General features: G+C 36.9%; 1 pseudogene; it reads left to right on the plus strand.

Annotated features, from left to right (window-relative positions):
* Nucleotides 1–3,225: 3,225 nt before the first annotated feature.
* LOC149158873 (UDP-glycosyltransferase 72B1 pseudogene) lies at nt 3,226–4,716 on the plus strand (annotated as a pseudogene).
* The last annotated feature ends 11,821 nt before the right edge of the window (nt 4,717–16,537 follow it).

The raw sequence follows: 16,537 nt of genomic DNA on the forward strand, positions 1-16,537 counted from the left end.
ACATCAAAACCTGTGAAACTATTAAACCCTTAGATTTTATATATCACAAAAAAAATAAGCCATCCCAATTAATATCAGACTTGTTTAAACTTTAAACCCAACTTGATGCATTGAGTGAATATATATATATATATATATATATATATATATTGATGCAACTAATCTCAGATTTGTTTAAACCCAACTTGGTGGATTAGGTGAAATTTAAGCATCAAACTTGCTGCATTTGGTATAACACGCTTACTTTTTTTTTTTCCGAAGAAAAAACCTGTAACCTTTTATTTAAAAAATGAAAAGTTACAATTGCAGATGCTGATGCATTTCCATAGCTGCCCAGGTGGGCTCGGGTGCCTTGGCACCCTCCGCAACGTTACAGGACTAACGTGCTAAAAGAAGAGAAGAAACAAGAGAGCGAGAGAGAGAGAAAAGAGGGAGAGAGAGAGGAAGAGAGGTGAGAGCAAGAAAAAACTGAAATGCATTTGTGAGTAAGACTCACGCTTCAGGTTTTTCTTCCTTTTTTCTTTTCGACCTTGCGCCATACTCCTTGAGTGGGCTCGATCGAGGCAATAACTAACTGTGTTTCTGCTTCCTGCGTGCCTAATTCCTTATCTGAGTCTGATGTATCTGATTGGTGGAGCCGCTTTATCCCTCCCATGTTCTGTTCATCATTTGTCTTCTCTGCCTGATTTGGGTGATGCTGTACAACCTTGGTATCTGTTGTGGTTTCTTTCTGGTTCCCCGATTCCTGGTGAGCCTTGGCTTTCTCTGTGATAGTGTCTTCCTCTTCAGCTTCTGATTCTTCATCTTCTGAGACCGGAGGAGTAAAGAACCAGCCTTTCTTCTGCTTCCCTTTCTGCTTTCTTTTGCTGTTCACTTTTTTGGCTTCTGGACATGTACTTTGCAAGTGTCCTGTTTGTCTGCAGAGCCTACATCTAAAGGCAGTATTTTCATAGTCGAGTGATTGCAACCAAATTTGCTGTTTGTATATCAGCCTTATATTGTCAGGCAGCCCTTTGCTTAAATCCACTTCCACACAGATTCGTGCGAAAGTGAAGATCCTTTCATCAATCCTTTCCATATCTGTTTTGATGTATTTCCCGATGCTGTTCCCGATTCCTTCCAAGACTCGTTCGCTCCAGAAATGCAGGGGGAGGTTGTGAAGACGAACCCATACCGGCACTTTGGTGACTGTCATTTTGTTTGGATCGAAGTCTGTAAACCATGGGGTTATAAACAGCCCCGTCGTTCCCCAAAACCAAGGCCCGGCGTTGATGATTGTATCTCTGACCTCCATAGATGCAAATCTGACTATGAAAAAACCTTTGGAGCACAGGTGTATATCGCATTCCATGGTCCAGTTTTTGAAGATCCAGTGGAAAAGGTTCGATGGTGTTGGCCAAAAACTGTTGAATCCACATATTATGGCCTGCGATTCATATGACTTAACATAGTCATCCATCCCTGTGGAATCAAGATTAAGGGCTGGAGTTTGCCCTAGCTGTTCTACTATGTATGGCCGAGGTGTATATCCACCTTGATCTGGTGGAGGTCCTGACTCTCTGTTACCTTGAAGAATGTTTTTGTAAGATGGAGTTCCCTTAGGTTTGTGCTGGGGTGCTGTTTTCCCCTTTTCCCCTCCTGAACTGCTTGGCTGTCCCTGAAAAGGTGCCCCTCCTCTCAGCCTGAGATTCACGGCAATGGTTTCTCCTGGCCTGATCTCGTAGCTCCCCAGGGTTCTGTGGTCCTGGAGAGACCATCTTCCACTGACTAGGTGCTGGATCTGGCCAGGATAGCCAGTCAAAGCACTAATTTGCTGCTTTAACAGTAATACAGTGCTATTTCCACTTACCCATACTAAGAGAGATTTATTCTCAGGGGTTTTAATAAAAATCTGGAAGCTATTTTTGGTTACCTGTTTTCTGCGTTCTGGCTGAGCTCTGCCTGAACCAGTGTATATGCTGGTTGTCGGATGGTCAAGTTGTGTGCCTTTTTCCAGATCTTGCCTCTTATTGGGTCGATCTACCTTCTGTGTCGGTCTTCCGTCTGTCTTCTGCCTGGATCTGGACAGATCTGATAGAGCTACTCCAGATCTGCGATATTTGGCCCGATCTGATGGGCTATTTATCAGATCAGGGCTCCTGTTGGGGCGATCTCCCAATTGCACTGTGCATTCTGCTAACCCTCTGTTGTAATGATACCAATGTCCTCCGATCTGCCGCCTGGGTACTTGGGCAGATTGATCCGTTCTAGATCTGCAACGATTAGGGCTCAGATCGGGTAGGTTCGTCTTAGTTCGGCTGAGTTTGGACCATGCAGATTTGTAGTGGATTGGATCTGCTTCCCTCAATCCTCCATCCTTGCATGCAGAGGCCGCGAGTGGAGGGACATTGTTGGCGCGAGCAAAAAGACCAAACCCTGGCGATTTCCCATCTCCTCGGTGGATTTTGAACCAAAAGGCCGTTTTCGTGTGCAGTTTACCGATCTCATATCTCTTCGCTTCCAAATCCGCCTCTGATACATGATTTGGGCGATTTTCTGCTGTCTCGGAGCCTTCAGATATCTCCCAGACGTTGGGCCGCTTTGCCAAGCCCGTGCCGGCAGTCCGATAGTCATTAGAGCGTACGCTCTTATGGCCAGTCCAGTGGAGGATCGTGGCTTTGGCTAGCCCTGCATCGCCTCCGCCAGAGCTCGCAGAACCAGAGGTTTCGTTACCTACGTGGAAAGAACCCTCAACGGTGGCCATATCTCCTCGTAAACTTAGCACCAGTTCACTTCCTTCTGAGAGTTCCTCTTTCTCCACTACTTACTAATATGAGTATCTCAGAACATCTTATTGAAGCCTCTCCAATAACACGCTTACTTACACGCAAAACTAAACTGTTTAATATAGTGGTGGCATCGTCCATATGTCTGCACTGACGTTGCAAGCGAAATTAAACTGTTTAATATAGCCCTGGGTCCTGCCATTTTCCATACGTCTCTCCTAAATTGCCAACATGCTACTGCAAAGTCAACGAATGAATGAAAAATCCAGGCTTCACTGTGTGTAGTCTTTTACCAAGCCCTCGGAACAACAAAAACTTGGTGAGTTTAAACTTTAGTTTTGGCTGCCTTCCCAAATTAGTGATTACGACGCATTTGTTTTATAACTATAAATTATGCTTCATCGTTACAGAACCCACCCTTCAAATATTGGCATTTGTTTGTTGGAATACAGAGACATTCATGGAGTCGCAAGAGCAGAACCAAAAGCCTCGTGTCACAATATTCCCTGGGTTTGGGTCGGGCCATCACATCCCACTGCTCGAGCTTGCAAAGCGGCTGACTGTGTACCATGGCTTTTCTGTCACCTTCTTCACCGCCAAATGGATGGACGGCTCTCCTCACCACACCCTGCCACCTTCGTCAGGGGACATGATCCGCTTCATAGAGCTCCCTGATGTTCAGATCGAAGGGGATCATGCCGACATGAACATTTTTGTACGCATGCCCTTACTATGGGAGAAAGCTCAAATATTAGTGGAAGATGCTCTTACATCCTTTTTGTTTCCTGTCTGCGCTTTCATAATCGATGTTTTCGACACACCCCTGTTGGATGTCGCCTCCAAACTGGAAATACCTTCCTACATATTCTTCACTTCTGCGGCTTCTTTCCTCTGCATCATGCTCTACCTTCCAACACTTGTCCACAACATTGAAATTTCCTTCAAAGATGTGGATTTCCCCATTGAAGTGTTGGGCCTTCCGCCGATTCCCGCAATAGATTTGCCGGACACTCTTCTAGACAGATCTCATATTTCATTCAACTGGTTCATTCAACATTCGCTTCGGCTTCAGGAAGCTCGTGGAATTCTGATAAATACATGCCAAGAAATGGAACCAGAACAAGTAAAAGCTCTCAAGGAAGGAAAGGTTCTGAGCACCCTTGAAATGCACCCTTCCATTTATCCCGTTGGGCCGCTAATAGCTTCCTCTCTGTCGGAATCCGAAGAGAAGTTTGAGAAAGAGGGCTGCCTCAAATGGCTGGACCGCCAGCCCGCCTCGTCAATTCTGTTCGTTTCTTTCGGGAGTCGCGGAACCCTGTCGGCGAATCAGATTCGGGAACTAGCTTTGGGGTTAGAAGCAAGCGGGCTGCGGTTCCTTTGGGTATTGCGTAAGGAACCTCCTCCTCCAACTGAATCCACGATGACGGCCGAAGCAGACATGAGGGAGGTTCTACCTGAGGGTTTCGAGACTCGAACCCAGGACCGTGGATTTGTGGTGGATTCATGGGCGCCTCAGATTGGTGTCCTCTCTCATCCATCCACCGGCGGTTTACTTTCTCATTGCGGTTGGAATTCAACGATCAAAAGCATCTTACATGGAGTGCCGATGATCGCTTGGCCTCTCTTTGCTGAACAGAAAATGAATGCCTTCCTTCTCGTGAAGGAGATGAAGGTGGGCATTGAAGCGCAGAAGGGGGCAGATGGATTGGTGAAGAGAGAGGAAGTGGAAAGAGCGGCGAGGGAATTAATGGAAGGAGAGGGGGGAATGGTAATTAAGAAGGGGAAGGGAGAATTGATGGGGAAGGCCCGGTTTGCAATGGCGGAGGGAGGGAGTTCATACAAATCGCTGGCCAACGTGGCTTCTGTTTGGAAGGAAATGCATGCCACTAAAACACCACCTGCTACTTTGAAAATTGAAAGGTCTCGCTTGCTCCAGAATAACGGTTTTTGAGGTTTATCTGCACTGCATCGCTGCGAGTGGAAAGCTTTCATAACCTGATCATATTTGGGAGTGGAGTTACAATCCCATCCGTGTTAGGTTTAAGTTCCATTATTTTGTGAAGGGTCAACCGTATATCATCTACGTGGCAAGTTTTAAGTTTCTGTTGTTCGAGTTTGGATTTGATATATGAAGAGCATAAAATTACTTTTAACTCTAATTTTATTTGGGTTTGAGGATTCAAGTTTCATTATTTTGTTGATTAAAGATCCATGGTATATCTACGTGGGAGGTTTAAGTTTTTGAGTTTTATTTGTAATTTGACTTTGTATTTCATATGTGAGCTGCATAAATTTACTTTAACACTGATTTTATTTTATTGTTTTTTTTATCATATTTATGTTATTTTTATTTTCCAACGTGCAATTTTCGAAAACACAAGCATGCGTCTTTCTGTTGATAATCAATCTCACATTCAGCGAAGGGCGTGTAAATGCTCTATATATTTCTCCTCCATAAAACACGAGCGATAAAGTGGGACATGGAATTTTTTCTCGAACATTTGAGGCCTGGTAATACCTATATAATTAATTAGACAATTGTAAAATGAAACTCTGTATTTTTAACTTGGTGAAGTAGGATGATATCACAGCATAAATCCTATTTTCCCATTAATCCTGCCACAAGATATCACTTATGTTTTTGGAAATCTATTTTATAAACTAGGTAAGGATGGTTGTTTAATATATTTAATATTCATATGTTTGATAGCTCCGTCATATGCCCATCACTATCTGGTTAAAAAAATTATACTATGTCTTTTTTGTAATCTACTTAATATATAAACTTAGCAAAACTTAGTGGCAATTACGTCACTTTTCTGAGCGTTGTCCCTTTCACGACAAATATCAGCTTGATCATTTATATAGCACAGTTTACCATATAGTTTTAAACTCTCCATTTTCTCCCAGCAGTGGAAAAACAATAATATCAATGCTCACAAGATTATTCTCACCACTCGGTTATTTGTTTGATGGATAAGCCAAATATTCAATGCTCCACCTAGTGAGGTAGTTAGTTCAGACATGCTTTTATATCAACTGGATCAAAAATACATAATCACATTTTTTTATTAATGAAAAATAATATATTATGGTTAAAAAGTATAAACAACCACATTGTTAAACAAGAGGGGCTACGACATAGCAAGTCCCTGCCTCGGGTTGAAATTTGTTGTATGATCCTAGAATTGTACCCTCGAGGTGGAATTTTGTAGGTTGGATGCGTTGAGTTTCGATATTGCATGTGCAAAGTTTGAAATAAGTCAGCCACTAGATTTGTATCCTCAATGTGGAATTCTATAAATTGGATGTGTTGAGTTTCGGTGATGCATGCACAAAGTTTGAAATAGGTCAGCTAGAATGTCTGCTACGCTGAGAAAAGGATTAAGTCACATGATAGGACTTTATATATATTAGCATGGTACAGGTAGTGAAACGTTGTGCCGAGTCATTCATTCTATTAATCATGTGATTACTAGTCAAGTCCAATTTTTCACCTGGGTTAAACTAGTTGTATACCTGGGTTAAATTAGTTATATATGAGCCTAACATCGTTAACTATAAGTAAATAAGAAACAAGGATCATAAATAAAGCAGCGATGGTGGAGGAGACGTGGAGTTTATTGTGTGGATGCATATTCTGGCTTCTACGTGCAAGTAGAATCGGAAGGCACTATGGCGGAGATTTCTATGGATGTTGATCGCGCGGAGAACAAAACGATTTTAGATACTAGGTTTGAAAACATACCTGGCCACATCAAAGGCCGTGGTATATTTATTCTTAACAGATTTGTTTTAGAATTGTTGTTTCTGACCCACTCCTTTGTTGTAGCCCTCATTTAGAATAGAGGATATCTCGTTTCACTGAGTGAACGGACCTGCTGCAATACACCGCAGGCACATTCTGGACAACAAGTGCGTGTGTTATAACAGGTTGGGAGGTGTTGTCATTGGCATGCGAAACAAATCAATTAGGAGGGATTGTTGGAGCTGGAGCTATTCTTGCTTTCTCGTTCGTCACATAATATATGTCTTTAGTGTTTTCAGACTGCTACGAATCCCTGGATCCAGTCACTAGAAATTGTGCCATTGCATAGTTTAGTGACTCGGAAATTGAATGACCCACCACTATTTTTAAAAGGCAGCATGGCAGTTGTGCATGAACGTTATATTGTGTCATGGGAAGGAAGTCTCACAACGTTGTTGCTTACCACCACGTAGCCCAATGTGTAAAGAATCCTCTAACGCTCATTTCAAAACATATTATTGCAATCCCACATTAGAGTTTATTTTATCACTAACCATCCACGTTTCATTTACTTCAAACACGTAGCTTTTATGTTTTCAAATGTATGCTGAGTAACAGCCAGAACTGAAAGCAGAATGTAATAGCTCGACCTTAAGTTGGAATCGCTCGACTTAAAAGGAGAGGAGGAGCAGAACAAGGGACACTGGAACTGAAATCTTGGGCTCGGGAAGTCAATCAGACTGTATAAGGAACTTGTCCAGCTTGTGAAGCCAACTATAAAGAAAGTCGTCTGAGGGATTTTCCTTCTTACAGGTGGATAGTATTAATGTATTTCATTGTTTAATGAAAACCAAAGCTAAACAACAGAAACCCTAGCTTGGTTCAGAACCAAGACCAAGCATCTACAATCTGAGAAGGGCGGGGCAGTCTAATAAGGGCCGAGGCAGTGGTTGCAGGCAATTAGTAAGTTCAATAGTTCAAAATTCACATAATAGGCCAGTTTATTTATGGAGGGCAAAGGAACTTTTGCAGCTGCTGGGAGACTGTAGTGAACAACATTCGGTTCAACAGAAGCAAGCTTGGAAGGTGCGAACGAAAGCGGTTGCCCAGTTCTGGCATAACGGAATCACTTGACTTAAAAGGAGAGGAGGAGCAGAACAAGGGACACCAGAACTGAAAGCTCGGGCTCAGGAAGTCAATCAGACTGTAGAAGGAACTTGTCCAGCTTGTGAAGCCAACTATAAAGAAAGTCGTCTGAGGGATTTTTCTTCTTACAGGTGGATAGTATTCATGTATTTCATTGTTTACTGAAAACCAAAGCTAAACAACAGAAACCCTAGCTTGGTTTAGAACTAGGACCAAGCATCTGCAATCTGAGAAGGGCGGGGCGGTCTGATAAGGGCCAAGGCAGTGGTTGCATGCAATTAGTAAGTTCAATAGTTCAAAATTCACATAATAGGCCAGTTTATTTGTGGAATTCAAAGGAACTTTTGCAGCAGCTGGGAGACTGCAGTGAACAACATTCGGTTCGACAGAAGCAAGCTTGGAAGGTGCGAACGAAAGTGGCTGCCTAGTTCTGGCATAATAGGTTCGACCAGTTTGGGTTTTTTTCTTTCTTCACAAAGTCTGTTTACTTGCATAATATCACTGAGAACTATAAGTCCATTGAACCTGTCCAGTGAGATGCGACACTGCAACAAAAATAACATACAGGAATGGGAAAACCTGCTGTAAGGTAGTCGAACGTGTTGGGTGGCTCCTCCAGAAATGGTCGTTGATCGAACCAGGCGACAAAGCGGGCGGGTTGGATTGTCCTTCCCTTTGAGATCTTACGGTAGTCGAGATGCGAGGTCGTTCCGCTACCCCGCCAAGGAAGGTCGATGTGAGAGTAGCTCCGCTGATCGAATTGAGAGAAGATGCAGACGGAGGACCAGGAATGAAATGTTAACTGGTATCACATACGGGAAGGAATGAAATGTTAACTCATATCACAGACACGAGGGCAGTACATGCAGTGGCCATGTGTCGCCATGTGCTATCTGGTCTAGCCACCATCACACTGTAACCTGCCTGGGCCAATCGCCATGTACTGTAGCCAAATGCATTCAGCAACCTGCGCATGTTTATATGTTTAGCTAACTTAACATTTAATGTCATCTAATAATGATAATGTTAGTTTAGGTTTTACAATTTACAAGTTTGAAAATATAGGACTAATAAATATAACCTATTGTTTTAGGTTCGGTTTAGCTTTGGTCCTCGGGAAGAGGCCAAATAACACAATAAATTAATATGTCTCTAAAAAATTTGTTTATAAGTAATGAACCCGACGTAAAAGCAGCTAAATTAATGCTATCTCCCTTCGTTTCGATTACTATAGTCCATGCCTATGGAAGGGACTAATACTACATTGTTTATAATAATAATACATTGTTTATAATAAACAACCACATTGTTAATCATAACCACCCTGTTCTTAAATAATACAGTTTTAATAATAAGCAACCATTGTTAATAATACATTGTTCTTAATACGGCGTTGTTAAAAAGTTAATATTATGTTTTTTATTTAATATATAAGACAAGTAATGTAAGGAAGGTTATTTTACAAAATGAAGAATATACATTATAGTTAAAGCACAATTACAGATACTTCTTGATATTTGATTTTTTAGATTTTTTGGTTATGTTTTTTCAAAGAGCTTTATTCATTATCTAGATATGAATTTTGAAGAATTTTAAGAATGATAGATATAGTCATTGAAGAATTTTAAAAATTATAGATATAGTTAATAAGAATTTTGAGAACTATAATTATGGTTGATAAAGTGGTGTGATGGTTTTTTTTTTTTTAATATTATATTCATATTTATATTCAATTATAAGAATATAATAACTATAATTATTGAATTTAAGTAGCTTACATTAATGGAAACTGTTCATTATTTGAAACAATTGCATAAAATGTTACTTTTTCTAGAGGATAGTTCATTATTTTGAAATTGTTGTATATAATTTATTTTTTTTGTATATAGTGACGAAAGAACAATAAGGTAAATTTGCCATATAGATCACAATGAAAATTAAGATTTGTATGAGACCACAAACTGATGTAAGTAATGTGTGCACAAATTAAGGGATGCACTGAATGCATGTAATCAACAATGTAAGTTGAAATGTAATAAGAAAGGTAAATTGAAACTAAATGTAATTTTATTTAACTGAATGTAAGCCAAGATATAACTAAACATACACCAAAATATAATAAGTTATGTAAACAAAATGTAAGTTGAAATGTAACTATATTAAACCTTAAATCTCTCAAATATGATATGCTAAAAAGTGATAAGTAAAAACTAAATATAATGTGCCAAATTGTATTAAACCTTAAATAGTAAATGTAATATGCTAAAATGTAATAAGCACAAAATTTGATATAATGTGTCAAAATTAAAAAATAGACATTGATATTAATAATTATAATCTAACTTTTTAAATTTAGGTTTAATATTAAGTTTAGGTTTAATAATTATAATATAATATAATATAATATAATATAATATGTTTTTAAGTTTATATATAATATAATGTTTTTAGGTTTAATGTTATGTTTTATAATATATATAAATTTTTAAGTTAATAACTTTTTAAGTTTTTAATATTAGGTTTATATATAATATAATGTTTTTTCATTTATATTACAAATAAAATGTATGGAATGAATAAAAAATTAACATATTAATATTAATAATTATAATTTAACATTTAAGGTTTAGGTTTAATATTAGATTTAGGTTTAATAATAATACAAGTTCTAAGGTATAGCTCAATTGGTTGAGCTCTCATTGCTAACTATGTTGTTAATTGGGAGGTCACGGGGTCAAATTTCTTCGATGCCCTTGGGGTTAGGCCCAATCAGATAAGTCGGTGGATAAATCCCTTCAGGTGGCTGTAACGACCACTCAATGACCATGAACCACAATTGGAAAAAAAATATAATAAAATATATTTTTAAATTAATATATATATCGGCAGAGGTCGTCAAGCGGCTGGGCTTACCGACCACAGTGCATCCACAACTGTACACCATCGGGTGGCTTCACCAAGGACGGGATCTTCGCGTCAGCCAACAGTGCCGCCTTCCATACAACATCAAGCCCTTAACGAATGAAGTATTATGTGATGTTGCTCCCCTTGATGTTTTTGATGTATTATTAGGCCAACCATACTTATGGAAGTGACATATTGTGTATGAGTCAAGGCCTCGTGTTGTTATTGTTACTTTGGGAAATAAGTTGTACAGGATACCGGAGGTAGCACCGCCTACTGCCATCTCTTTGGTTACTGCAAAACAATGCAGTAAGCTCATTTCCAAAATCGGGAAATTTGTTTTCTTGATGATATGTCCTCAGGGAAAGAAGAAGACGGTGGCCACAACCTCGAGATAGGGCCCCTCCGCATGGCAAAAATAGATGGACAAGGTCGTGGAGGAGTACGAGGACATATTCACCTCCCCCATAGGGGTGCCTCTGCACTGTCAGGTCAATAACTCCATCGATTTCAACCTAGGTGCGTCACTACCCAATGGACCAATCTATCAGTGCTCCGTTATGGAGAACGACGAAATCAAGAGGCATATTCAGGAGCTACTGTAAAAAGGTCACATCCGTCTGAATTCATCGCCTTGTGGGAGCCCGATTGTGTTGATACAGAAGAAGGATAGGACTTGGAGGCTCTATATTGACTACCGAGCGCTGAACAAGATCACTGTCTGGAATAGGTACCTAATCCCACAGATTGATGAACTTCTGGACCAACTGAAGGGGGAAAAATATTTCAACAAGATCGAGTTGAAGTCCGGCTATCACCAGGTACCAATTGAACCCTATGATGTGTGGAAGACTGCTTTCAAAGTGAAGGAGGGCCTTTTCAAATGGTTAGTTATGACTTTTGGGTTGACGAATGCTCTTGCAACCTTCATGAGGCTGATGGATGACATCTTGCAGCCATTCACCAACTCATTTGTAGTGGTATACTTGGATGACATCCTGATCTTCAGCAAGAGTTGGGAAGAGCACCTCCACCACATCTGACCGGTTCTCCAAACAATGCGGCAACACAAGTTGTGTGCCAATTTGGAGAAATGAACTTTTGGCATGACCCAGATTTAGTATCTGGGATACATTATTGATGAATGAGGGGTGCATGTGGATCCAGCCAAGATATAAGTCATTCGGGATTAGCCAGCTCCAACCACTCTAATAGAGCTCCATAGCTTTTTGAGTCTTGCCAATTTCTACCGCAGGTTCGTGTTGGGATTATCTCATATCACATGGCCCTTGAGTCAAGTCACCAAGCGAGGAGCGAAAGAAAAATTGTTTTGGTATGAATCTCAATAGAAGGAATTTGCAGAGTTGAAACATTGCCTATGCTCTACACTAGTGCTCACTTTACCAAACTTGCAACAACCATTTGAGATCGAGACAGATGCCTCTGACTATGCTATTGGGGCATTCTTTACTCAATAAGGGCATCTAGTGGCATATCATAGTGATAAACTTTCAGATGCATTCCGGAAGTATCCCACTTATGACAAAGAAATGTATTCCATTGTGCAGGCTTGTCGAAAATGGAAGCATTGCATTTTGGGGAAGGAAACGGTCATCCACACAGACCACTGACCCCTGTAGTTCATACAGATGAAAGGGAAGTTGCATAATGATCACCATCAAAAGTGGTCCACATAACTGCAACAGTTCCATTTGAATATCAAGTATAAGAAGGGTAGCACCAATAATGTTGTAGAATGCCTCAGCCGACCACTGATCATGGTGTTAACCACCGTGCTCAAGTCTTGTGGGCATGAGACTTCTGATTGGTCACTTCTCTTGAGGATCCCTGTTATGCCACCTGGGACACCTTTGTGTTCCTTCAAGTGAGCGAGCCAAGATGATTTGGGAAGCACACTACATTTGGGCCGATGGGCATTTCGAGGCCGAGAAAACAATGGCAGTACTGCAGACGTATTTCTACTGGACGAATCTTCGATGGGATGTCAAGAAGTACATCAGATCCTGCACTGCCTGCACCATTACCAAACCAACCATTAAGAAGCAAGGCCTCTATACTCCACTGCCTACCCCTAGTCGACCTTGGAAATCCATCTCCATGGATTACATGTCGGGCCTTCCTTCTACTAAGCATGATAACGAATGTGTTTTTGTGGTCGTCAATAGATTCTCGAAGATGGCCATTCTGGCAGCCTTCAAGAAGAATATCACAACAAAAGCCACTGCTAAACTCTTCTTTGAACAAGTGTGGGTACACTTTGGGATCCCGCAATCTATCATCTCAAATTGGGACAACAGGTTCGTCAGTGTATTTTGGTCCAGTCTCTGGTCGACGCTGGACACCAAGCTCACTAAGTCCATAGCTTTACAACCCAAACTGATGGCCAGGCAGAGGTCATCAACAAGATGATCGTACACATTCTGTGCATGTACAACTCAAAGCATCGACACACATGGGATGAGAGCCTTCCCTATGTCCAGCATAGCTATAACCAGGCTCTCCACAGCTCGACTGACCATAACCCTTCTCAGGTGGGCTTGATATTCCAGCAACAATGGATGTAATTAATTTACCAACAATATGATTACAATTACTTAGATGCCACATGGAAAGATGGAAAAGGTTAGTACTCTTTTTAGAATTTTGTTATGAAATTAATATAATTAATTAATCGATACGTTGAATTATAAAACAAGTATTATATATATATTTTTTTAATTTATAGATTATATTTATAAAAAATCAATAAATGTTATATAGGGCAAATTTCTAAATCAATATTTAAATGGGAGATTTTTATGATAATTTCAATATCTTTTTAACTTTATGTTATTTAAATATATATTTTTAAATATTTAAAATATAAAAATAAATCAAGTGTCACTTTTAACTTTGAATTATTCAAATATATAGTTTTTAATATTTAAAATAAAAAATATTTTAATAAATAAAATTTATAATATTTTTTATTTATTAAATTATAAAAATATCTCTAAAATTTAATTTCCATACACATAATAAATTCAAAATCAAAATATTTTTTTAAAAATAATAATAATTTTTTATAAATATAAAAAATAAAATATTATTGAATTAAATTAATTTTCAAATTTACACATTATCCATCCATCACACCTAAATCAAAACAAAAAACCTATAACATTTTGTAACTTATAAAAATTTTCCCATTTAAAATATAAATAAAAGTATGATAAAAAAAATTTTCTCTGAGATATACGATACTTTTCAAATATATGTATTATTTATCAGTGATTGAATGTATATTAAAATGTATAAATCATTTTGTCAATAATAAAATTTTATGTTTTACACTTACTAACAACAATTTCATTCACATTAATACAATTAATGTAATTTCAAAAATGTATAGTTTTGAGCGATGTGTATAATGGAGGTAATTGAGTTGGTCAATAATAGGATTACAATTGTTTAGATAGATTTTTTGGAAGTTTTTTTGTTGGGTTTTTTAGTCTAATTTTTCTAATAGCAAGAATTTATGGAAATCACAAGTAATGCTTAATTTTTTTTCAGAATCCATATATATAATCAAAAAACTAATTTAAATAATACAAATCAAAATTTCACCTCAAATACATGTCTTTTTATTATGAAATAAATATAATTAATAAATAAATACATTGAATTATAAAACAAATATTATAATGTTTTTAATGTTTTTTTAATTATAAATAATATTTATAAAAAAATTCTAGAGATCAAATTTCCAAATCAATATTGAAATTGGAGATTTTTATGATAATTTCAATCTCTTTTAACTTTGATTAATATTGAAATTGGAGATTTTTATGATCATTTCAATATCTCTTTTAACTTTGAATGATTTAAATATGTATTTTTAAATATTTAGAATATAAAAATAAATTAATATTGGCAATTTTAACTTTGAATTATTCAAATATATGTTTTTAAATATTTAAAATATAAAAATAAGATAATAAGTAAATTTTTTTAATATTTTAAATTTTATTAAATTTTTATCTTGAAAACCTAGACAAAAAAAATAAAATATTAATGATGAAATTGTTTGTAAATATATGAATCAAAATATCATTATATTAGATTACTTGTTATTATCAATTGATGAAATTGTTTGTAAATATATTAATCAAAATATCATTATATTAAATGATTTTTCAAATGTGTTTATCATCAATTAATCCATTTATGTCTATTATAATACTAAGATTATTTTATGGATAATAATATTTTTTATGATATAATTTTTTATATGAATTTTCTCTTTATTAATATAATTGGTGTGCATTTTATTTTAATAAAACTTACAATTTAAATGATGTGTACATATGCAAATAGAAGTAATTGATATTGCTAAAGAGAGAATAGATCAAACTTGTTAGTATTATATTTCTAAAGTGTTGACTTTTTTTAAAGAGTCTTTTATTAATGCATACAATTTGTGTTAATTGCAAGTTGATATAGGCGCCACTAGTTCCCTGAGTGTGCTACCTATCCATTTGCTATATGTTAGGCTTTTTTCATTACTATATATAGAAACCCACATTTGCATTTTCTATATGATAGATTTAATAGATTATTTTTCATTCTCTTTTGTAGAAGGTTTGTTTAGTATTTTAAGGTTGATTTTAGTTCATAGGATATTGTTTTAAAAAATTTCATGGTATCAAAGCTTTCATTGTCCTTGTCTTTTTATGAGAGGTAGTGTGATTTAAATTAGATCTACAAGATCAGATCAGATTGAAGATAGGGTCATATTCTCTTTGGTGAAAAAGGTGTCATCTTGTATATTATGATTGGATCATAATTTTACACCATAATTCATGAAACTATGCTAGGTTTGGCTGCCACACTTGATATAGTTGATAAATTCTATATTTGTTTTCCTAGGTTGTGCATTAAAACGTTGTTTTAATTAAAAGTGGTTTTTTTTTTTTTTTTTTTTTGTAACTTTAGCTATGAAATCTCTTCCACATTGGAATATACCCCGAGGTGGTGCCTTATTTTGTGCCTTTATTTCCTAGGTCATAGAATCACTCCTTCATTACCATATTCATTCTCAACATAATTTGTTGGTACCAATGCCATTCCCTTCAACATTTCATCCGCACACTAGGAAGCCATCTATTGTGTGGAACTATTCATTATACCAGTACCATTTCTGCTTGAATTGGAAGTGGGTGTTAGAATATTAATTCTTTCATTTCTCTTTCCCTTGAGTTTTAACTAGATTTGCATGATAATTTCTTTTTCCATTCAAAATAGTACAATCATCAAGCTAGCAAAGTGGCTTCATCATATAGTTCAAAAATGGGTCTTTCTCTTTGGAGGCATGGAGGGTGATGGAATAACTCTTACTTGCGAGTTATATTTAATATCTAAATTATGAAATAAAAAAGTAATGATATATAATAAACATGGAAGATTGAGATATTGGGAGAAATTACTAAAAATAAGGATGAATATTCATTCAAATATTCATAGATAGTTATGGTGGTGGTTTGAACAAACTTCTCAAATATAATTATTTTTTATGACCACCATAATTATATATAGTGACCATTTTGTACAATACAATTTATTTAATATAATTTCCCTTTGAAGATTTGCTTAGTCTAATTCGATGGTCCCCTTGTTTCATGATTGGATATTAGAGCCAACAAATGGTATCATAACAACGATATGCATTAAGGATTTCTTAATTTTCATATGTTAAGATGCATATGAGACTAACATTTTTGTAAAGCTTTACAACTATGTGATTTGGAGATACTTAATGGACTTAATCCCATCGTCCATGATACATACTTGAGTTTGCACTGGAAACAGTCACAAAGAAATTAGGAAGGTGAGAGTTTTTCATATCCATGATGCTAATGAGCATAAGCTCTTATTTATTGGAAAATAATACATTAGAATTTCTCCATGTTCATGG

Source organism: Pinus tabuliformis, chromosome 5_2 (genome assembly GCF_031772625.1).
Source record: "Pinus tabuliformis cultivar Carrire ecotype Pingquan chromosome 5_2, CPIR1, whole genome shotgun sequence".
NCBI lineage: Eukaryota > Viridiplantae > Streptophyta > Pinopsida > Pinales > Pinaceae > Pinus > Pinus tabuliformis.